Here is a 25,561-nt window from a genome sequence, read left to right as displayed (position 1 = left end):
GCTATTCAGAGTGGCAGAAAGTGGAAGGTGGAGTCACACAAGCATCAGTGTTGGGACCACTGTTGTTCACAATTTATTTTAACAATTTAGACTTTGGAGTCTAAAACACAATTTCTGGATTTGCGGATGACACCAAATTGAAAGGAATAGTCAACATTGAAGAGGACTGCAACAAATTACAAGAAGACATTAATAAACTTGTAGAATGGGTATACAATTAGCAAATGAATTTCAACATAGATAAGTGTGAGGTGTTACACTTTGGTAAGAAAAATAAGGAAGTCACATTATTTGGAAAATAATAATCTAAATGAGGTACACGTGCAAAGGGCTCTGGGATTACAAATACACAAATCACTAAAGTTACGACACAGGTCAAAACGGCCATAACAAAAGCAAACCAAGCACAAGGATTTTTTTTATTTAGAGGGATAAATATGAAAAGTAGAGAAGTTATGCTAAGCTTGTATAGAACATTGGTTAGACCACACTTGGTGTACAGTGGATAGTCCTGGTTGTCATATAAAAAAGATATAAAAGGAGAGGATGAAATAAAGATTTACAAGAGTGATACCACAACTGCAAGGTTAGACCTATCAAGAACAGATAAACAGGATGGGTCTCTTTTCTCTTGAAAAGAGAAGGCTGAGGGGTGACCTGATAGAGGTCTTCGAAATAATAAAAGGTTTTGTTAGAGTAGGCACAGAGAGTGTTTCCACTTGTGGGAAAGAGCAAAACTAGAGGTTATCAATATAAGATTGTCACGAAGGAATCAAATGGGGAATTCAGAGGAAACTTCTTTACCCAGAGATCAGTGAAAATGTGGAACTTGCTACCACAGGGAGTAGTTGAGGAAAATGGTGTAAATGCATTTAAGGGGAAGTTAGATAAGCATATGAGGAAGAAGGAAATAGTGGGTTATGCTGGTAGTTAGATGAAGAAGAATGGAAGGAGATTTGAGTGGAACATAAACTATGGAACATAGACTAGTAGGGTTGAATGGCCTGTTTCTATGCTGTATATTCTGTGCGATTTATTGTGATATATAGCAGAACCCTTATTATTCATTATAATGGAGGGTAGCTCCCAGTGGCTTATGAAACTGGTAAATAATTGAGAGTTCCCAAATCGTCATCTTGCACCAATACAACTGCAATAAGTACAATGTACATGGCAAAGAAGCTATGTATTTTCATTAAAAAAATGAAATACAAATAACAAGAGGTTAGTTGTCTATGTAATCTTGTGCAAGGCTTTGCACTACAAAAATTATGGAAGATAATTGGAAAGTTGTGTAATTTCAATGTTGATATTGGACCACCGTGGCTTTATTGCTATTTCTCGGGGAGTGGGAGGAAGTAGCATAAAAATAAATAATGACAGGTTGGGTAGAATTATAGAAAAGAGTTGAATTTTTGCTGTTGGGTGGTAAGCTTGGTATTCTTCTGTTATAACTATTATACGACCCACCCAATTTTTCTTTCCAGTGAAACTATTATAAAGGGAAAGCAGGTTTGAGGGTCAATCAACATCTGACATGTGGGAGTCTTTCAAACGTCAGTTGATTAGAATCCAGGACCAGCATGTTCCTGTGAGGAAGAAGGATAAGTTTGGCAAGTTTCGGGAACCTTGGATAATGAGGGATATTGTGAGCCTAGCCAAAAAGAAAAAGGAAACATTCATAAGGGCTAGAAGGCTGGGAACAGACAAAGCCCTTGTGGACTAAAAAGAAAGTAGGAAGGAACTTAAGCAATGAGTCAGGAGGGCTAAAAGGGGTCATGAAAAGTCAGTGGCAAACAGGATTAAGGAGAATCCCAAGGCTTTTTATACATATATAAAGAGCAAGAGGGTAACCAGGGAAAGGGTTGGCCCACTCAAGGACAGAGGAGGGAATCTATGTGTGGAGCCAGAGGAAATGGGCGAGGTATTAAATGAGTACTTTGCATCAGTATTCACCAAAGAGAAGGACTTGGTGGATGATGAGTCTAGGGAAGGGAGTGTAGATAGTCTGGGTCATATCGTTATCAAAAAGAAGGATGTGTTGGGCGTCTTGCAAAGCATTAAGGTAGATAAGTCCCCAGGCCCTGATGGGATCTACCCCAGAATACCGAGAGAGGCAAGGGAAGAAATTGCTGGGGCCTGGACAGAAATCTTTGTATCCTCATTGGCTACAGGTAAGTTCCCAGAGGACTGGGAACTGTTGTTCCTTTGTTTAAGAAGGATAGCAAGGATAATCCAGGAAATTATAGGCCGGTGAGCCTTACGTCAGTGGTAGGGAAATTATTAGAGAGGATTCTTCGGGACAGGATTTACTCCCATTTGGAAACAAATTGACTTATTAGCGAGAGGCAGAATGGTTTTGTGAAGGTGAGGTCGTGTCTCACTAACTTGATTGAGTTTTTTGAGGAAGTGACGAAGATGATTGATGAAGGAAGGGCAGTGGGATGTTGTCTATATGGACTTCAGTAAAGCCTTTGACAAGGTCCCTCATGGCAGACTGGTACAAAAGGTGAAGTCACATGGGATCAGAGGTGAGCTGGCAAGATGGATACAGAACTGGCTCGGTCATAGAAGACAGAGGGTAGCAGTGGAAGGGTGCTTTTCTGAATGGAGGGATGTGACTAGTGGTGTTTCGCAGGGATCAGTGCTGGTACCATTGCTGTTTGTATTATATATAAATGACTTGGAGGAAAATGTAGCTGGTCTGATTAGTAAGTTTGCGGACGACACAAAGGTTGGTGGAGTTGCGGATAGTGATGAGGATTGTCAGAGGATACAGCAGGATGTAGATCGGTTGGAGACTTGGGCGGAGAAATGGCAGATGGAGTTTAATCTGCACAAATGTGAGGTAATGCATTTTGGAAGATCTAATACAGGTGGGAAGTATACAGTAAATGGCAGAACCCTTAGGAGTATTGACAGGCAGAGAGATCTGGGCGTACAGGTCCACAGATCACTGAAAGTGGCAACACAGGTGGATAAGGTAGTCAAGAAGGCATACGGCATGCTTACCTTCATCGGTTGGGGCATAGAGTATAAAAATTGGCAAGTCATGCTGCAGCTGTACAGAACCTTAGTTAGGCCACACTTAGAATATTGCGTGCAATTCTGGTCGCCACACTACCAGAAGGACGTGGAGGCTTTGGAGAGGGTACAGAAGAGATTTACCAGGATGTTGCCTGGTCTGGAGGGCATTAGCTATGAGGAGAGGTTGGATAAACTCGGATTGTTTTCACTGGAACAATGGAGGTGGAGTGGCGACATGATAGAGGTTTACAAAGTTATGAGTGGCATGGATAAAGTGGATAGTCAGAGCTTTTTCCCAGGATGAAAGAGTCAGTTACTAGGGAACATAGGTTTAAGGTGCGAGGGGCAAAGTTTAGAGGGGATGTGCGAGGCAAGTTCTTTACACAGAGGGTGGTGAGTGCCTGGAACTTGCTGCCGGGGGAGGTGATGGAAGCAGGTACGATAGCAAGGTTTCAGAGGCATCTTGACAAATACATGAATAGGATGGGAATAGAGGTCCCAGGAAGTGCAGAAGGTTTTAGTTTAGACAGGCATCGAGACCAGAGCAGGCTTGGAGGGCCGAGTGGCCTGTTCCTGTGCTGTACTGTTCAGGTGGATATATAATGGGCAGTTGGCAACATCAACCTAACAAACTGTATTTGCTTAGTGATGAAATATTTGTAGCTCTCTTGGGGAGACTGCATTAAAGACCAATAGACAAATCTTCTGATTCTGGTTATCTATCCTGTGCCAAATTTCACTCAGTTCAAAATTGTAGATTGATGGTTGAACTATCTTATCAGTCCTGGATTGGAACAGTAACTAGTCCATAAACTAGGCTACCATATTTATGTCAGGAACACCATTCCAACTGCACTAAACATATGAACTTACGAACATGCGAATTAGGAGCAGGAGTAGGCCACTCGGCCCTTCGAGCCTGCTCCTTCATTCAATAAGTTCATGGCTGAACTGAATACTCCACATTTCCACTTGCCTCCGATAACCTTTCACCCCCTTGCTTATCATGAATCTATCTACCTCTGTCTTAAAAATATCCAAAGACTTTGCTTCAACCGCCTTTTGAGGAAGAGAGTTCCAAAGACTCACAACCGTCTGAGAGAAAAAATTCCTCCTCAAATGGGTGACCACTTATTTTTAAACAGTGACCCCTAACTCTAGATTCTCCCACAAGGGGAAACATCCTTTCCACATCCTCCCTGTCAAGACCCCTCAGGATCTTATATATTTCAATCAAGTCGCCTCTTACTCTTCTAAATTCCAGCAGATACAAGCCTAGCCTGTCCAATCTTTCCTCGTAAGACAGCCTGCCCATTCCAGGTATTAGTCTAGTAAACCTTCTCTGTACTGCCTCCAATGCATTTGCAACCTTCCTTAAATAAGGAGACCAGTACTGTATACAATACTCGAGATGTGGTCTCACCAATGCCCTGTATAGCTGATGCATAACCTCCCTACTTTTGTATTCAATTCCCCTCGCGATAAACAGTAACATTCTATTGGCTTTCCTAATTACTTGCTGTCCCTGCATACTAACCTTTTGCGATTCATGCACTAGGACACCCAGATCCCTCTGCATCTCAGAGCTCTGCAATCTCTCACCATTTAGATAATATGCTTCTTTTTTATTCTTCCTGCCAAAGTGGACAATTTCCCACTTTCCTACATTATGCTGCATTTGCCAGGTCTTTGCCCACTCACTTATCCTATCTATATCCCTTTGTAGCCCCCTTATGCCCTCTTCATAAGTTACTTTCCGACCTATCTTTGTGTCATCAGCAAGTTTAGCAACCATACCTTCGGTCCCTTCATCGAAGTCATTTATATAAATTGTGAAAAGTTGAGGCCCCAGCACAGATCCCTGTGGCACACCACTCATTACATGTTGCCAACCAGAAAGTGACCCATTTATACCTACTCTCTGTTTCCTGTTAGCTAGCTCATCTTCTATCCATGCCAATATGTTACCCCCTACACAAGAGCTTTTATTTTCTGCAATAACCTTTGATGTGGCACCTTATCAAATGCCTTCTGGAAATCTAAGTACAATACATCCACCGGTTCTCCTTTATCCACAGCACATATAACTCTCTCAAAGAACTCCAATAAGTTGGTTAAACATGATCTCCCTTTCACAAAACCATGTTGACACTGCCTGATTATCTTGAAGTTTTCCAAATGCCCTGCTATAACATCTTTAATAATAGCTTCTAGTATTTTCCCTAACACAGATGTTAAGCTAACTGGCCTGTAGTTTCCTGCTTTCTGTCTCCCTCCCTTTTTGAATAAAGGAGTTACATTCGCTATTTTCCAATTTAACGGAACCTTCCCCAAATCTAGGGAATTTTGGGAAAGTAAAAAGTAAAACTAACGCATCAACTATCTCTTTTAACACCAGGACCCTGGGACTTGTCAGCTCGCAGCTCCAACAATTTTTTCAGTACCACTTCTCCGGTGATTGTAATTTTCTTGAGTTCCTCCCTCCCTTCCATTTCCTGACTTACAGCTAATACTGGGATATTACTTGCATCCTCAATAGTGAAGACCGATGCAAAATATCTGTTTAATTCATCTGACATCTCCTTATTATCCATTATTAATTCCCCTGACTCACTTCTATCGGACCAACACTCACTTTGTTAACTTTTCTTTTTTAAATATCTGTAGAAATTCTTACTATCTGCCTCTATATTTCTAGCTAGCTTTCTCTCGTACTCTAATTTAACCTTCCTTATCAATCTTTTAGTCATTCTTTGCTGTTTTTTATATTCTGTCCAATCTTCTGACCTGCGCAAATATAGGCTTTTTCTTTAAGTTTGATACTATCTTTAACTGTTTTAGTTAACCACGGATGGCGGGTCCCACCGAATTTTTCTTTCTCATTGAAATGTATCTATTCTGTGTATTCTGAAATATCCCCTTAAATGTTTGCCACTGCATCTCTATTGACCTATCCTTTAACCTAATTTAGCAGTTCACTTTAATTAGCTCTGCTTTCATGCCCTCATAATTGCCCTTATTTAAGTTTAAAATACTAGTCTTGAACCCACTCTTCTCTTCCTTAAACTGAATGTAAAATTCAATCATATTATGATCGCCGCTACCTAGGGGCGCCTTAACTATGAGGCCATTAATTAATCCTATCTCGTTGCACAATACCAGGTCTAGTATCGCCTGCTCTCTGGTTGGCTTCAGAATGTATTGTTCCAAGAAATTGTCCCGAAAACATTCTATGTACTCCTCATCTAGGCTACCTCTGTCCATCTGATTTTTCCAGTCGGTTAAAATCCCCCATAATTATCGCTGTACCTTTCTGACAAGCTGCCATTATTTCTTCCTTTATACCCCGTCATACAGTGTGGTTAATGCTAGGGACCTGTACACCACTCCCACAAGTGACTTCTTGTCTTTATGATTTCTGATCTCTACCCAAACTGCTTCTACATCCTGGTCTCCTGAACTTAGCTCATTCCTCTTTATTGCACTTCTTCTTCTTTGGCCTGCTTGTCTCGAGAGACAATGGGTAAGCGCCTGGAGGTGGTCAGTGGTTTGTGAAGCAGCGCCTGGAGTGGCTATAAAGGCTAATTCTAGAGTGACAGACTCTTCCACAAATGCTGCAGATAAAATTGGTTGTCGGAGCTGTTACACAGTTGGCTCTCCCCTTGCGCTTCTGTCTTTTTTCCTGCCAACTGCTAAGTCTCTTCGACTCGCCACACTTTAGCCCCGCCTTTATGGCTTCCCGCCAGATCTGGCGATCACTGGCAACTGACTCCCATGACTTGTGATCAATGTCACAGAACTTCATGTCGCGTTTGCAGACGTATTGCACTAGTACCATCATTAATTAACAGAGCTACCCCTCCACCTTTTCCTAGCTTCCTGCCCTTCCTAAATGCCATGTACCCTTCAATATTCAGGTCTCAATCTATGTTGTCCTGCAGCCATATCTCTGTAATGGCTATCAGATCATACTTAATTATTTCTGTTTTCCCTCTCAGTTCATCTGTTTTGTTTCGAATCCTACGTGCATTCAGATACAGAGCCTTTAGTTTTGTCCTTTTATTATTTTTGTAACCTCTAGCCTTATCTGTTAATTTACTCTTAGATATGTATGCTCTGTCCCTTCCTGTCATAGTCTGTTTATCATTTCCCATATTCATATTTTTCTCTCTTGCACTGCAGTGTTCTGTGTTGCCGAGCAGCAACAAAGCTTTACGAACCAATTTCAAATACACAGTTAACATACTTCTGATAAAATCAAGTTACTGGAATGCACAAAACGGCATGAGATATCACTTGGTGTCTTGTGTGGAACTCTTAACACATAGCCTCTGAGCGTATCAGTTCAGTCAGTTATGTGATACATCTATCTTACAGTTGTTTTTGTTTGTACCTTGTTCGTATGCCATTTAGTGATTAAAAATGCCTCATTCTAAGTGTAGTTCAGTGAGAGGATTTCGTCTGCCAGCACTTAGTCTCATTCTAAATTAACAGCAGTCGACTATGGTGCAGTGCTTCATCATTAGTATAAAACACAGAAGATTCAATTGAAAGCAGACCAAATCAAATTAAGATTTTTTCTTGCAACTTTCCCAAATTACAAATAAAAACAGAAAGTGCTGAAAATAATCAGCAGGTCAGGCAGCATCTGTGGAGAGAGAAGCAGAATTAACTTTCACGTCTGTGACCTTTCATCAGTTCACAGACCTGAAACGTTAACTCTGCTTCTCTATCCACATAAAATGCCTTACTTACCAAATCAGTCAGCACAAAGTACGTCACTTCTATGGCCAAAGACGTAACCTTGAAAACTCCAGATGCACATTTTTGTTCAGTCTGCATATGGCATTTATTTATATTTGCTGTGCCAAATAACTTACATATAAATTTCAGGGTTAAAGCACCTGCTTTCTAAACAGGCGATCCTGGGTTCATATCCCAACAGGGCCTTTGATTCATGTTGTAGGCTCAAGTGGAGCATAAAAGCTGGTATGGACTGATTGGGTTGAGAGGCTTGTTTCTGTGCCATTTATCCTTTGTAATTTTTTTGTAGGTTCATAACATTTTAATTAAGTAATCTGCTGCATTTCCTTCATTTGCTGAATAACAAAACTGTGTACATCATTTAATCGAAACAAAGCTTATTCTAGTTTTATTTTATGCAATGCACATCCTTTATGAGGCGCAGACCTGATCCCTTGAATCATTGTGGGCAAATGCTAAAAAGATTAATCTTTTTGTGTAATTAGCTTTATTCAACAGCTCCTCCACGAACTATTAAAAGAATTGAAAATCTAAGCACGCAAGCTCATTCCTTTGTTTAAAAACATTAACAAATGTTTCTATCCCTGGTTTAGAAGATTGGTAGTTTGAACCTGTCAATGGGCCCCTACCTAATGCCTTATGGTAACACAGCCCAATCAGTCACTATTATTGCTATCACTGAGACGTGGTTGCAGGAAGGCAGCTTAATATCCCAGGAGATAGAATCTTCAGACATGATAGGGGAGGGGGTAAAAGAGGAGGTGGCATTGCACTGTTTATTAAGGAGTCAATTACTGCAGTAAGGAAGGATGATATCTTAGAAGGTTCCTCTAATAAGGCCATATGGGTAGAACTTAAAAACAAAAATGGGGCAGTCACTTTCCTGGGAGTGTACTACAGGCCTCCAAACAATCAGGGAGTGATAGAGGAGCAGATATGTAGGCAAATCTCAGACAGGTGTAATAATAGTAGGGGATTTCAACTTCCCCTATATTGGAGGGGATAGTATTAGCGCAAAAAGCTTAAAGGGGGCAGAATTCTTCAAGTGCATTCAGGAGAGCTTTTTGAGCCAGCACGTAGAGAGTCCTACAAGAGGAGGTGCAGTACTGGACTTAATTTTAGGGAATGAAACCGGACAAGTGGTAGAAGTGGCAGTGGGGGAGCATTTCAGGGATAGTGACCATAACTCTGTAAGATTTAAGGTAGTTTTGGAAAAGGACATAGAGGGACCGGCAATAAAAGTACTGAATTGGGGAAAGGCAGATTTCAATATGATAAAACAGGATCTGGCCAAAGTGGACTGGGAACAGCTTCTTATAGGAAAGTCTACATCAGACCAGTGGGAGTCATTCAGAAAGGAAATAGTGAGAGTTCAGGTCCAACATGTTCCTGTAAAGGTGAAGAGTAGGACCAAAAAGTCAAGGGAACCCTGGATGTCAAGGGAGATAGAGGATTGGATAAGGAAACTAAAGGAGGCTTATGGCAGATTCAGAGCGCTGTAAACAGCAGAGGCCCGAGAGGAGTATAGAAAGTGTAGGGGAGTACTTAAAAAAGTAATTAGGAGAGCAAAGAGGGGGCATGAAAAATCACTAGCAGACAAGATAAAGGAAAATCTCAAGGCATTTTATAAGTATGTTCAGGGCAAGAGTATAACCAGGGAAAAAGTGGGGCCCATTAGGGATCAAAGAGGCTATCTGTGTGTGGAACCGGAGGACATAGGTGAGATTTTGAATGATTACTTTTCATCGATTTTCACTATGGAGAGGAATGATGTAGGTGTTGAGATCAGGGAGGGGGATTGTGATATACTTGATAAAATTAGCGTTAAAAAGGAGGAAGTATAAGCTGTATTAGCGGGCTTAAAAGTGGATAAATCCCCCGGCCTAGTTGAGGTGTATCCCAGGCTGCTATGTGAGGCAATTGAGGAGGTAACGGGGGCTCTGACACAAATTTTCAAATCCTCTCTGGCCACAGGAGAGGTGCCAGAGGACTGGAGGACAGCGAATGTGGTACCATTATTCAAGAAGGGTAGCAGGGATAAACCAGTTAATTATAGGCTTGTGAGTCTAACATCAGTGGTAGGGAAATTATTGGAAAAAATTCTGAGAGACAGGATTAATCTCCACTTGGAGAGGCAGGAATTAATCAGAGATAGTCAGCATGGCTTTGTCAGGGGAGATCATGTCTAACAAATTTGATTGAATTTTTCGAGGAGGTGACTAGATATGTAGATGAGGGTAAAGCAGTTGACGTAGTCTACATGGACTTCAGTAAGGCTTTTGATAAGGTCCTGCATGGGAGATTGGTTAAGAAGATAAGAGCCCATGGGATCCAGGATAATTTGGCAAATAGGGTCCAAAATTGGCTTAGTGGAAGGAGGCAGAGGGTGATGGTCGAGAGTTGTTTTTGCGAATGGAGGCCTGTGACCAGTGGGGTACCGCAGGGATCGGTGCTGTGACCCTTACTGTTTGTAATGTATATTAATGATTTAGACGTGAATATAGGAGGCATGAGTAGTAAATTCGCAGACGACACGAAAATTGGTGGTGTTGTAAGTAGTGAGGAGGAAAGCCTTAGATTACAGGACGATATAGATGGGCTGGTAAGATGGGAGTGGCAGATGGAGTTTAATCCTGAGAAGTGTGCAGTGATGCATTTTGGGAGGACTCAAAAGGCAAGGGAATATACAATGGATGGTCGGGCCCTAGGGAGTACAGAGGGTCAGAGGGACCATGGGGTGCTTGTCCATAGATTACTGAAGGCAGCAGCACAGGTAGATAAGGCGGTTTTGAAGGCATACAGGATACTTGCCTTTATTAGCTGAGGCATAGAAAATAAGAGCAGGGAGTTTATGTTAGAGCTGTATAAAACGCTAGTTAGGCCACAGCTGGAGTACTGTGTACAGTCTGCTCACCACACTATAGGAAGGATGTGATTGCACTGAAGAGGGTGCAGAGGAGATTCACCAGGATGTTGCCTGGGCTGGAACATTTCAGTTATGAAGAGAGACTAGATAGGCTGGGGTTATTTTCCTTGGAGTGGAGAAGGCTGAGGGGGACATGACTGAGCTATACAAAATTATGAGGTGCATTGATATGATAGATAGGAAGAAACTTTTTCCCTTAGCGGAGGGGTCAATAAGGAAGGGGCATAGATTTAAGATAAGGGGCAGGAGGTTTAGAGGGGAGTTGAGGAAAAGTTTTTTCACCCAGAGGGTGGTTAGAATCTAGAGCACACTGCCCAAAGGGGTGGTAGAGGCAGGAACTCTCACATTTAAGAAGTATTTAGATGAGCACTTGAAACGCCATAGCATACAAGGCTGCGGGCCAAGTGCGGGAAAATGGGACTAGATTGGACGGGTGCTTAATGGTCGACACAGGCGCGTTGGGCCGAACGGCCTGTTTCTGTGCTGTAAAACTCTATGACTCTATGACTATAACACTTCATTATGGAGACTCTGTTCTCTGAATGAAATATTTATCTCTGAGTCTGTTTGGTCCGTTGATGATAGAAACATAAACATACAGACCAAAGGTACTATGGAATGTTTCTTATGCCCTGGCCAATATTTTTGCAGAAATGTTCCCTCCACCTCATCAATATTCTTATTCTCACTGAGTAACTATAATGTTCTGGATTTTCTAAGTTGTTCATATGTTTACAGTGTTAGGGTAAAGTGAGGAGGGGGTCGAAGGGCTTTTTTCTTTTCCCTCTCCTTGTTTGACCACAACAGGTTTACAGAATCACAGAATTATTCATGTGCTGAAGGAGGCCATTCGGCCCATCATGTCCGCACTGGCTCTCCGAAAGAGCAACACCTTTAGTCCCATTTCCCTGCCTTCTCCCCATAACTCTGCACATTTTTCCTTTTCATATAACTATCTAATTCTTTTTTGAATGCTTCAATTGAACCTGCCTCTATCACATTCTCAGGCAGCGCATTCCAGACCTTAACCACTCGCTGCGTGAAAAAGTTTTGCCTCATGTCACTTTTGCTTCTCTTACCAAATACTTTGAATCTGTGCCCTCTCATTCTCGATCCTTTCACGAGTAGGAACAGTTTCTCTCTATCTACTCTGTCCAGACTCCTCATGATTTTGAATACCTCTATCAAATCACCTCTCAGCCTTCTCTTCAAGGAAAACAGTCCTGACTTCTCCGATCTATCTTCATAACTGAAATTCCTCATCCCTGGAACCATTCTTGTGAATCTCTTCTGTACTCTCTCCAATGCCCTCATGTCTTTCCTCAAGAGCGGCGCCCATTTAGGATGCAATACTCCAGCTGAGGACGAACTAGTGTCTCATACATGTTCAACATAACTTCCTTGCTCTTGTACTCTATGCCCCTCTTAATAAAGCCCAGGATACTGTACGCTTTATTAACTGCTCTCTCAACCTGTCCTTCCACCTTCAATGACTTATGCCCATAAACACCCAGGTCCCTCTGCTCCTGCACCCCCTTTAGAATTGTACCCTTTATTCTATATTGTCTCTCCATGTTCTTCTTACCAAAATGAATCACTTCAAATTTCTCTGCATTGAACTTCATCTTCCACCTGACCACACATTCCACCAACTTGTCTATGTCCTTTTGAAATTCTACACTATCCTCCTCACAGTTCACAATGCTTCCAAGTTTCATATCATCTGCAAACTTTGAAATTGTGCCCTGTACACCAAGGTCTAGGTCATTAATATATATCAGGAAAAGCAAGGGTCCCAACACTGATCCCTGGGGAACTCGACTACAAACCTTCCTCCAGCCCGAAAAACATCCATTAACCACTACTCTTTGTTTCCTGTCACTCAACCAATTTAGTATCCATGTTGCTACTGTCCCCTTTATTCCATGAGCTACAAGTTTGCACACAAGTCTGTTGTGTGGCCTTAATTCTTTCTTAAAGTGGATGTACTGGCCAATTCAGTAAGTGTTTGATTACTTCCTTGCTATAATCATAACAAGAACCAATTGGATGTGGGAAGATACTGGTAGCCCCCTTTTGTTTTCAGCAGGGGCCCCACACAATCTAGCAGCACTCTGCTGAACAGTTCCCCAGAAGCCGATATGGGAATTAGGGGTGCAGGTTTTATTGCAGGTTGAGGCTTCCCCATAACCTGGCAATGTGGTAAGTCTTACAGAACTCCACCACATCCTTGTGGGGTTGTGGCCAGTGAAAATGCAGTCTGATGCGGGCTTGGTTTTTCTGATGCCGACATGTCCAGGCATTGGAATCTTGTGGGTTATTCTCAATATTTCCCTACGGTACCTTCGTCTGTAGGTCTGTGAGGAAGTCTCCACTTCTTCATCAGCACCTCATCCTTTAAATATTAGCACTCTGATATTCCCTCTGCTTCAGCTTCAGTTTGGGCAGTCTGTGTTAACTTTTTTAACCTAGGGTCAACTTGCTGAGCCTCGACCAGGGAAGATCTGTTCAACCCATCCTTTGGGTCCTCTAACTTCCCAAAGAATGTTTCAGATGACCAGACAGTAGGGTCATCTGTCTGCAGTGCCAGTTCAGCCTCCTATGATGGAGCTTGTTTGGCCATGGACCGGGTCACCACACAGTCAGGAAAAATGCTAGGGACCTTTTCCTGTAACTGCTCTGTCTCCCTGACTAAAGGCCTGCTCAGGTCAGGAAAAAAAAAACCGACCTGAACCCGACAGAACCACATCGGACCGGAGCCCAACCCGGCCCGAGTCCCTCCATTTTTTCCCGAGCCTGACCCGACTCAACCCGACCCGACCACCAGAATGTTCACTTTACCCACCTTGCGATTCCGAATCTGCAGCATAAGCGCGATGACGTCATACAGACACTCACTCGCTCATTGCGCTGATTCAGAGTTTCCCTCCTTGACATCCCAGACTCCCAGCTCAGGTAGGCTTTTCAATCTTTGACACTTACTAAACTCAACTTCCCAGCAGAGCAATACTTACTATGTGTGTCCGACCTGGACCTGGCCCGACACAGACCCGGTTCGACCCGAGCCGAGCCCGAAAGCTGGACCCGGAAGAGTGACCCAACCTGACCTGAACCCGACACATGTCGTCAGGTCCCTTCGGGTTTGGGTCGGGTAGCCATCCTTTATCCCTGTCCTCTTTCAGTCTCTCTAAAACCACTGGGGAAGCTACCACCTTCGTCCCCGCCAGATCATTACCCAGGAGCAGATTGACCCCATCCATAGGTAAACTAGGGGCAATCCCCATGGTTACTGGTGCTGAAACAAGGTCACACTCCAGGTGCACCCAATATAAAGGTATGGGCATATATTTTCCTCTGATTCCGTCTACTAGCACTCTAGCATTCAGTGCACTCTCTGGGAGCAAGGTCATGCCTTTTCCCAGCAGAAGGTATTAAGTGGCCCCTCTAACCCTAAATATGACTATGGGCTTATGCTCCAACCTCGAGGGGAATGGGGTCACTATTCCACTGGACACAAAATCCTGGTAACTCTCAGGGATTTTGTTAAATTTTCCTGCATTCTCAACGGTAGCTTTACTGGGTTTTACTGCTGCAGTTAAAGTCACAACCTGATCTGCTGTGCTTTCCATCAGGGCCCTTTTCCTGTACTGGTCTGGTGTACCCTGACTAAACCTATGGGTTTTCCCAGTAACTTGCAGCAGTTAGCGCGAAGGTGACCTGCATTGTTACAATGGAAACAGACAGGCTTTCAGGCATCACTCCTGTTCTCAGCACCTTCCTTTTTGGACCTCCCGTGTTTCCAGCTGTCCCTTCTCGTCCCTGGCTGCCTTCTATCCTTTTCAGGTTTTTGGAGGTGACTGGGGAAGGGTTTCCCTTGGAGCAAGGGTTTGTGAATAAGTGTATAATCATCAGCCAGGATTGCTGCCTGCCTGGCTCTTGGAACCTTTTGTTCCTCCATATGGTTTCTTATGTCAAGGGGAAGCGAGTCCTTGAACTCCTTGAGGAGGATCACTACTCTGAGGTTTTCATGGGTGGACTCTATCTTAAGTGCCCATATCCACTGCTCAAAAGCTTAACTCTTTCAAACTCAAAGTAGGTTTGTTCAGGCTGCTTTTGGTTGGTTCAGAATTTTTGGTGGTATGTCTCTGGTACTAGCTCATATGCACCCAGGATAGCATTGTCATCTCATAGCCTGATGAACTCTCATCAGGCAACAGTGAATAAACCTCATGGGCTTTTCCTGTTAATCCACATTACAGTAACAGTGTCCAACTGTCCACTGGCCACTTCAACTGTTTTGCAAGCATTTCAAAAGATATGAAAAATGCTTCCACATCTCTCTCATTGAACTTCAGCATCAACTGAGAAAACTTTAAGAGCTCAGCACCCGGTCCTGAGCTAGTGGTAACTCCCTCACTTGCAGTAACTCCCTCACTTGCAGTGCCTTCACTGGTTGTATTGGGTCTTCTGTAGTTAGTTCGAGCCGCCTTAACTCACTTTCCTCCTTTTCCTTCTAGAAAGCTCTTTCTTTCCTTTTCCTCCCTTCCTTTTTCCCTTTCATGGAATTCTCTCTCCTCTTTCTCTCTCTGGAAAGCTCTTTCTTTCACCCTTTCCTGAAACTCTCTCTGCTTTTTATCCTTCTGGAATTCTAATTCTAGTCTCCCCTGTTCTACTTGTACCTTAGCTAATGTTACTTTTACTGTTTCAGATTCTCTGCCTGTCTCCGGTTCTTCAGTGTCAATTTTAAAATGGTTGGCCACAAGTTTTAGGATTTCAGGCTTCTTAGCTTTTGGATGAATAGCAATTTCGAACTGCCCAGCTACATTCCTCAACTCTTCAACAGCTAGGGCTTTTAACCTGGCCTAAGTTACTTCACTCTGTGTTAGGAAGGTACTGGCCTCGAATGTGGACATTTTATTACTCTAGCACTGAAACCTGCAATAAAACCTGAATTGAAGGTTTTAAATTGTTGCATGGGAACAATTTGGTTTCCTGCTTCCAATTTCCTATTTGTCTTTGGGTTTGATCTCAGATGACCCCCCAAATTTCTGTTACAGTCATGTGAGGAGGGGTTGAAGGGCTTTCCTTCTTTCCCTCTCCTTGTTTGACCACAACAGGTTTATTCTTTATTAAAGTGGATGTAGTGGCCCATTCAGTAGGTGTATAATTACTTCCTTGCTATGATCATAACAAGAACCAATCAGACAGGTTTTCTTAAGTTTAACAGATAAAGAGGTTAATTTTATTGTACCTAAACTGATCTAATGAAAATAATAAACTGCATGCCAACTTTCACTCATGCACACACACTAGAGGTTTACACACACACAAATAGGTTACCGAGTGGGGAAAGGTAGAATGGCTGAGTTAGAGTCCATAGGAAGAAAAGCAGTATACAGTCTGTGAGGTTTGGTGATTTGGTTGGCTTCTAGTTGAATTTGGTGGTCCTGAGGCTTTTAGTTTGAAGACAGTGATGTGGATGATTTCCACCAACGGGGTTTCTGATTGTAGCTGGAGTATGCAAAGGTGGTCAGTCAACAGGCAGAGTAAGAAGCTTGTAAGATGAAATGGAGAGAGAGAGAGAGGGCCCCCCATTAGTGTCTGCATGAGTCAGAGTCCTGAAGCTGCTCCTTGCTGCTGTAGAGAAAACACAAGCTTAAAACCACAGATGGGGAGGAGCTTGTCACATGACAGTCACTTAGTGATTCAAACATGGTAGCAGTGTTTCTCTTCTTGCTAAAAAGAACAGGTAGTTCCCTTAAACTTCCTGTGTCTTGGTTCTTGCTGGGATAAGCAGCCATTTTGTCTCCACCTCACAGGCCTTGCAATGTAGGTTAAAGTGCTGCAAATTAGGTGGCTATCCTGAGCTGCCAGCAAAGTCATCCTTCATCTGTTCTCTCTTAAATTTCTTCAAAAATATAAATTCAAATCTCCAGTCAGTAGATTAAAGAAAATTATCATTCAACAAAGCAAGTTTGTGTGACAACAGATTATGTACTTTAATGTTTTAATATATTAACTTATTTTAATTATATTCATTTTTGTTACTAATTGATGACAAATATAGTGGGCCAGATTTTTGTGGTGGTACGATGGTGAAACTGTTAATATTCGCCATCATTATCCACTGAAAATGACAGCAATTCCAGGTCTCTACACATGCACAGATTTGCTGCTCAATTGGATGTGCTGTAAAGGTTCTCACAGTTTGCTCTCGCCATTGCAATTATGATTTGATGAAATTTTCCAATTCTATGCTGTTAGTCATGCTGTTAAAAACCCTTGGACAAAGTTGCTATTTGTTGAATGAGGTGTAACTGGGTTTTTAACTCCATACTAGCTTTATAATTACTGCCAAGCAACCTCACTGGCCCTAAAAAGCTCATTTTATATTTGTGGCAAGTCAAATTTCTCCCTAAAACATGGGCTACCTTCAAAAAAGAGTTAATTTGGGCACAGTCAAGGTATGTTCCCTCGAAAGGGAAAGGTAAGGTAAACAAATCCAGAGCTCCCTGGTTGACAAGGAGGTAGTGTGCTTCTGACAGATGCCAGGTAGAAAATACAGTTGAAAACCAGACTGAGTATAGAAGGTCCAGTGGGGAAGTGAAAAAGCAAATAAGAGAAGCAAAGAGAGAGACGGACAGCTAACATTAAAGGGAATCCCAGCGTTTTCTATAGACATATAAATAGTAAAAGGGTGATAAAAGGAGGAGTGGGGCTGATTAGGGACCATAAAGGGGATTTAAGCATGGAGGCAGAGGGCATAACTAAGGTATTAAATGAATACTTTGCATCTGTTTATACCAAGGAAGAAGATGCAACCCAGGCAATGTTGAAAAAGGAAGTAATTCAGATATTAGAAGGGTTTAAAAGTGGTAAGGAGGATGTATTAGATAAGCTGTCTGTACTTAAAGTGGATAAAGCACCAGGGCCAGATGAGATGCATCCAAGGATACTGAGGGAAGTGAGGGTGGAAATTGTGGAGGCACTAGTCATAATTTTTCAGTTTTCCTTCGACTCGGGGGTGGTGTCAGAGAACTGGAGAATTAGAAACGTTATACCCTTGCTCAAAAAAGTGTGTAAAGATAAGCCCAGTAACTACAGGCCAATCAGTTTAACTTCGGTGGTGGGAAAACTTCTAGAAAAAATAATTCAGGACAAAATTAATAGTCACGTGGACAAATGTGGGTTAATTAAAGAAAGTCAGCATAGATTTCTTAAGGGAAAATCATGCTTAACCAACATGCTGGAGTTTTTTGAGGAGGTAACAGAGAGGGTTGGTGAGGATAATGCAATTGATGTGGTGTACACAGACTTTCAAAAGATGTTTGATACAGTGCCATACAACAGACTTGTGAGCAATGTTATCGTTCATGGAATAAAAGGGACGGTAGCAACATGTACAGGGAATTGGATGGATGTTTTTCAGGCTGGAGAAAGGTTTGTAGTCGAGTTTCCCCAGAGACCAGTGTTGGGACTCTTGCTTTTCCTGATATATATTAATGACCTAGACCTTGGTGTACAGGACACAATTTCAAAGTTTGCAGATGATACGAAACTTGGAAGCATTGTGAACTGTGAGGCGGTTAAGATCTGGAATGCACTGCCTGAAAACGTGGTGGAGGCGGGTTCAATTGAATAATTCAGAAGGTAATTAGACAGTTATATGAAAAGGAAGAATGTGTAGGGTTACAGGGAGAAGGCGGGGGAATGGAATTAAGTGAATTACTCTTTCGGAGAGCTGGTGTGGACACGACGGGCCGAATGGCCTCCTTCTGCGCTGAAATAATTCTGAGATTCTGTAATTCTAATGACAAAAATTTCCACATTTTTTATATCATTTCCTTTTTCAAATGTTTATCTTTAATTTAGCTTCTATCTTAATCCAATGATACTCATTTATTTCACTATCTGAAATTTTAAATTAAAAGTGAAGGATGTTCAGTGCTTTTAACTCGCTGGTTTGCTGTGTGTGAATATTTCAATGTGATTGGCTGCTTACCTGCTTGCTGCCATCCCTGCTGCAACACACCAAGACATCTCCTTGACTTGGCACCAGATTTAAATTGCCAACGGAACAGGGGTAAACCACGCCCAGAGATGGTTAGATCTTTGTGAGTGGCTTTCTTTGAGGTCAGCGGCAAGTTCCCTTGCTTCACTGCTGACTACAAAATCCAGGCCAGTGTAATCTTACTTTCGGGATCGGAACCTGTGTTCATCAGTGCTGGGAAATTGAATATTTTTATATGTTTTTCTTCCAGCATTCACAGGTCAGGGTCTAAAATGCTGGTAAAAGATTGGATGTGGAATAAGATTGCATTACCTCAACAGCATTACTTATCCTTAATCTCAGCTGAACACCATTTATGTCAACACTGTGACAAAATCTCTTTCCAACATTAGCGACTAATGTCGTCACTATGAATGAGACAGCCAGTTATCTCCCAATATGGGCACTTTTATACTTAAAATTCGTGTCCCACGGGGAATGGCCAAACCTTCACTTAGCACAGTGATGTCCAAACTGAAACCGATTGGCCAGTTGCAGCCTCTGAGCCTTGATGATACAGCATTGAAGCCCATACTTATTTATGCAGGTTTATCCTGTTCTCAACTTTATTGGCCTAAAAGTTTGAAAACAATAACTACTTACACTTCTATAATGGTCATTATGTACAGTGAGACATCTCAGAATGGATTATAGAATGGTGGCTAGCAAGTGAACCATAATTTGGAATGGCGGAGGAAGGAAGAGGAAAGGGTCAGGAGGGAGCAAAAGTACAGTTGAAGACTGTGGTGTTAAGGGGCTTTTGAAAACAGTAGAAGGCTGGAACGGCTGAGATGTTGAAGGATGAATTTTCAGAAAACGAGGAAAAGGTGCCTGAAGGAGGGGCCCCAGTGATGGAGTATTGGGATTAGGCCACAGCATACAAGGCTACAGGCCAATGCTAGAAAATGGGATTAGGATAGGTGCTTGATCGCCGGCATGGACACGATGGGCCAAAGGGCCTGTTTCTGTGCTGTATAAATCTATGACTCTAAATGAAAAATAGGCTTGGGTTGGAGGCGTGGAGGGTTTCTACTGTCACATAGAACGGGAGGAAAGCTGAGAGACGGAGAAGATAAGGCCATGGAGGAATTTTAAAGTGAGTATTACAATCTTAAAATGAATTCTTTCGGTCATGGGAAGCCAATTGAGCTTGGTGGGACAGGATAGATGGAGGTGTAGGCCTTAGTCTGGGTGATAACAAGGATTGCAGTATCTTGTATGAACTCATAGTCTAAGTTGGGAGAAGCAGGGAGGCAGTATATCCTGGATATGTCACTGAGAGCGCTGGGGCTGAATTTAGTGAACCTGTCACGGGTGCCAGCAGTGGACCCGGAAGTGGGTGCCATTGCCGTTCATTCTGTGTGCAGCCGGTCCACTGCAATCACACGGCAGCGAGGCAAAGGGGGCAGGATTCAAGGCACCGAATATGGTGTCTGATGACTCGGGAGTAGGTTATGGCACCATATTGAAGCCCTGCCAGCCCTGCTTGCATTGGTGCCTTAGAATCATTTCCTGTTTCATGGTCTCTACTGAAACCGGTGTTGGAGTAACTCCTGGACCCCCCACTCCCCAGTGAAGGACACCACTGTGTGGCAGAGGCAAGACACAGGGTGGCCCCACGGTTTAGCGATGCCTCCCTGGAGATGCTCCTCCAAGCTGCAAGGGAAGGTCCTGTTCCCCAGTGATAGCAAGAAGAGGTCCTCCCACCTGACCCAGCAGCCAAGGGGATGCCCCCCCGGACATAGGTACAGTTCCGCAAGACAATCAATTACCTCCTTCGTTCTGCCAAGTTGAATGCTCAATATCTCTCCTTTTTAGGGATTGCATGTGGCTATGTGAGAGGCAGCATGACATGGGGAGATAGACATCAACACATCCTGACAGATGCATGGCTGTATCTCAGCCACGGGCCACCTTCTTTCACAGCTCACCACATTACCTTCCCTGAGAGCTGACGTGAGGGGAGGAAGGGCTTCCACTAACAGAACTGTCATGTTGATCTTCCTATGAAGTATGACAATCTCCCTCTTTCCACTTGCAGGACAAGAGGTCCCATCACAACAAGGAGACCTCGCGGACTGGTGGAAACATTCCAGACATCCGGCCTCTCTCAACAGCTGAGGATGAGGCACTGGAGTTAGCGTAGACCCAGGGCGGCCGCTAAATAGCGGATGGTGAGACCGGAGTCTCCGCACAAGCGAATGAGGATTGTCTTCAACGACATACAGCTCACTTCTGGAGATCCAAATCATGCATGGTTGGCATGACGAGATCTACACAGCCTAGCCCACACATGTTTGTGTTCTCTCATGCAGGTCGGCAACTGCAGGAAATTCCAGCAGAAGGAGGACATCATTCAACCTCTGAGAAGGAGGAGCAGTCAGAGGATGCATTGTCATGTGACTCTCCACCAGTTCAGATTCTTTCACCTCCAGCTTTAGAATCAGGGTCACAAGCAGGCAAGAGCACCACACATGCGCCCAAGCAGCTGGCTAAGGCTGAGACAGCTGAGGCCTCTGACAGTTGGAGGATTATGTGTGGCCAAGCCCATGCTAAGCCCCAGGCTGATGATGAGCCTCTGGTGTCAACAGTACAGGGCATGCTGGAGTTGCAGAAATGGTACGGCAACATCGGCAGAGATGCCCAAGGCAGTATGCAGCCATGAGCAGGTGATGGAGGAGTCCATCAACGCCATGAGTGCTGCCATGTCTCAGGCATGTGAGCGCATGGCTTCCTCCATGGCGAGATTGCCGACCCTCAGATGCGCGCAGACCTGCACATCATCGCCTTGGCCATGAGCTCAAAGCAGCAGTGGCAAGGTGAGAGAAAGACAAGGCCCCTGAGTCCTCTTCAGCTCCTCGTCCTTCTCTGGTCAGCAGGGAGGTTCAAGTGAGCCTTGAAAGGGAAGAGGGGAGGCTGATCTCCACAGCTGGTGCCTCCCCTCAGGCGCACTGAGTCTGGACATTGGCTCCTCAGCCCCTTCACCAGTGAGCCCAGCTCCAGTAGCCATGATGCCTGAGGAGAGTCCTGCATCAGTGCAGGAAACCCTCAGACAGCCAAAGGACAGTCACCAAAGTCATCACAGGCCAACTGGCAGCCTGATCAGCAGCCTACCTACAGCCCAGCTGCTAGTGCAGGGATTACACCTTGTAGAAGCACTCAAATGTATAAAGAAAACCACCTAGACACACTTGGGGTTTCCCGGGTGTTTGACATTTGCCATTTGTTTTGTATTATAAAGGTTTTTCATTACTGAAGGTAACATTCACTGTGGAAAATGCTTATTCTTTCATGCCTTAATTGTGAGCTGCTGACTTCACCCTTCTCCCTTATTGAGCTGCCAGTGTGGGCACAGCCCTCCTTTGATAAGTGTCTCAGGTGGGCCAGAGCGCGTGGTTAAGCTGGGCGCTAGGCACAGAACCCAAATAGAAAGTGGGTGACAGACTGAATGCATTGAGATGAGTCTTTATTGAGTTCGCTCTGAGAGACCATCATGGTGGCTGGAAGCAGGTGAGTATGAAACTGTCTCTTGGCTCCTTGGCCTGTCGCTCAATGTGCCTGGCCTCTGGTGCAAGGGTTCAACATCCAGTGCTGCCTGTTAATTAGCCTCTTCTGCATCGTCCTCGTCAGTTGAGGAGTGTCGTACAATCATGTCCTCGTCATGCAAGGCCTCCCCCTCTACAGTGTTAGATTGTGCACAGCACAGCATACCACCAGGATACACTAGACCCTCATTGGGACATACTTCAGGGCTCCCCCCGGATCGATCCAGGCATCGGAATCTCATCTTCAACAGCCCAATGGCCCGCTCAATGGCTGCTTGGGTGGAGCTGTGGCAAGTGTTGTACCTATCCTCTGCTGCATTGCAAGGCTCCCTCACAAGCATCAATAGCCATGTCTTCAATGAGTTGCACTTGACCCCGAGAATCCATCCCTGAAAAGCGAGTGGGGGGGCCAGAAAAGCACCGGCACCTGGGACTGTCGAAGTATATATGTGTTGTGGTGGCTTCCTGGGAACACCTGAAGGAATTGCTTTCGGTGGTTGCAAACCAATTGAATGTTGATGGAATGGAAGCCGTTCCTGTTGATGAAGGCAGCTGGCTGGTCCATTGGACTCTTGATGGCCACATAGAGTCATTTATGGCACAGAAGAAGGCCATTCGACCCATCGAGTCTGTGCCGGCTCTCCACGGAGCCATGCTGTCAGTCCCACTCCCCGGCTCAATCCCCATAGCCCTGCAAAGTCTATTTCTCTCAGGTGGACATCCAACTCCCTCTTGAAGTCATTGATTGTCTCCACTTCCACCACCCTTGTGGGCAGCAAGTTCCAGGTCATTACCATCAGCTGCATAAAAAAAATGCCAACTCATATTCCCCCACATCTTTTGCCCAAAACTTTCAATCAGTGTCTCCTAGTCCTTGTGCTATTTGTTAATGGGAACGGTATTTCTTTGTATAACTTATTTAGGGCTGTCATAATCTTGTACGCTTCCATTAAATCTCCCTTCAATCTTCTTTCTTCTAAGGAACATGCATGCAATCTATCAGACCTTGCACCTGGTGGAATCCAGCGATGGCTCCGAATCTGATAGCCCTCTCGGCCTGACTGTCAGGGTCGATCCAGTAGTGCACAGTCACCGGCCCTCATGACCAAGGTTGGTCACCTCCTTGATGCAATGGTGGGCTGCTTCTTGGAAGATGCCACACATGCCAGGCATGTAAAAGTTAAGTGCTATGGTGATCGTCAAGGCCATGGGCATATGATGACCACCGAATCCCATAGGTCGCAACTCACCCTGCACTCGGATACATAAGTCGGTGACAGCCTCCTTGGAGAGCCATAGTCTTTGCTGACAATGCCGCTTGGACATTTGGAGGTAGCTGATTCAAGTCTGGTACAATCTGGCGCAGGTGGGCCCTTCTTGGCATGGCTGGCTGCTGCTGCTTTCGTCGTGGAGCTTCACAGACAGGCGCAGATGCCTCCTAGCCCTCCCTCCATCGCAGGCGCTGCATCACCGCATAGGGGTCCAAAAAGACACGGTGTATGAGCTCCATTCCAGGTGACCAGTCAGCCTCCTGAGCCCTGTCCTTGGAGAGATGAAGTTGCCTTTGCATCTTTGCCTTTGCTACTCCTCTCACCTGTCTCACTAATGGCCCTCAGTGCCCACCCTTGCTGATAGCCAACCCTCTTACCCAATAGTATGGCCACTCAACCTTCTCACCTAGCAGTATGGCCAGCCGTGCAGACCACCTGAAACCAAGCCCACCTGGTACTGCCACCCAAGACCAAGACGCCTTGTGCAGATTGCACAGCACTGCAGGCCAACAGTGGCCTCCGCTCCCCGCTTTCCCCAATCCAGTGCTGGTCATGGCTGCCAGCCATCGCAGCACTGAGTTCTCGCCACAGTGTCGCCAGCTTTCAACGGCCGTGAGGGCCGCCCATCGTCCAGTTAATTCCAAGTTCCCCACTGAATCGCTTTCAGTTATATGCAAATATATTATGAGCAACTATTCTACAATTTAAATGGCAGTGCCATCGCGTAGGGGCGGCAACGCCACCTTGGTGCTTTCCCACCGCCGACTACATACAGAACAGACATCACGACGTCAGATTTCCAGGCAGTCATGTCCGTCGCTGTTCTTCATCCCCCTCCCGCCTCCATTCCTACTCCAAATAGGCTGACTAAATTCAGCCCCTGGTAGGATCCAGAGGCAAAAATTTGAACGCGGTGATGACTTTGACAGGCAGTGGACATCGTGGTCACCAGGTCCAGCAGGGAGCATGTCTTCTAGAATATTGCAGATGCATGCTACCATCCAACGCAACAATGTGAGCCTCCTGAAGAACTCCTGTTCCCACATGTCAAACAAACTCAAACTTTGCCTGTATACTCTATGCTGTGGGTAATGCCTCCTCTGCTTTCTAGCTACAAGTCTCTGAACAGCGGGCTGCTGTTGCTAGTGCTGATCATATTGTTGTTCATTCAAAGTCCAATCTAAGGCAGCCAAGGTGCCACCCATCCTAATGTGGTTCAGTAAACCTCCATAGTGTAGAAAGTAAACTCTCAGCAAAAGTACTGTGAACAAACAATTTCCCAATAACTGTACTGAGTATTTATTGCAGTATTTCCATGAGTTTTAATCAGCCCCTCAGTTGCTTTTATGCTCTTGCCTTGCTTTCACTGGCAAGTTTCAGGAAGCCTGGGAAATCCATGAATGCAGCTTTAAATTTTAAAGTGCGTTGAAATATTGTTCCAATTGAGTGATTAGCATATATTAATGGTAAACCTCTCCCGAGGGAATTGCATACAAATGGCCTAATGTGTTCGAGTTACTGCGGAAGGCAGTGGGTTGTAGTCAACTGTGGAGCAGGCTTCCTAACATGCTCACATTTTTGCCACTTTTACCCCACCCCCCACCAGCACCCAAATCCACACACTCCATCAGGTTAAAATTCCCCTCAGCTCTTTAATTCAGAATTTTTCAGGCAGTGAAAATACAAACCCTAAATTAGCCTGAAATATTTTGATTACATGTAAATTGAATGTACTAAATTTTCAGTTATCTAACTGTGACTACTGACCTACTTGGAATTGTAAGGAACCTAGAGGAATGTTAAGTTGCTTCTAAAGTAATACGGATGAAGCATCAATAATTTCCATTGATTTGCTCATTTCTGGTGACTGAAATAAAACAATTGAATTGTGTAACAAAGTCTGGTTCTTCATTTACGACTTCACTTAACTATCACTGGAAATGATTAAAAGATTAAACAGTACCACTTTAACCAGAAT

At 44.1% G+C, this 25,561-nt stretch overlaps 1 protein-coding gene across 4 annotated transcripts in view; it reads left to right on the top strand.

Moving 5' to 3' along the window:
- Positions 1 to 25,561, top strand: part of si:dkey-246g23.2 (solute carrier family 66 member 2) — an 80,777-nt gene that overhangs the window by 41,234 nt on the left and 13,982 nt on the right. The window lies entirely within an intron of this gene.

This window comes from Heterodontus francisci, chromosome 17 (assembly GCF_036365525.1).
Source record: "Heterodontus francisci isolate sHetFra1 chromosome 17, sHetFra1.hap1, whole genome shotgun sequence".
Classification (NCBI taxonomy): domain Eukaryota; kingdom Metazoa; phylum Chordata; class Chondrichthyes; order Heterodontiformes; family Heterodontidae; genus Heterodontus; species Heterodontus francisci.
The sequence above is the reverse complement of the archived record's forward strand: the minus strand, read 5'-3'. Positions and strand labels throughout refer to the sequence as shown.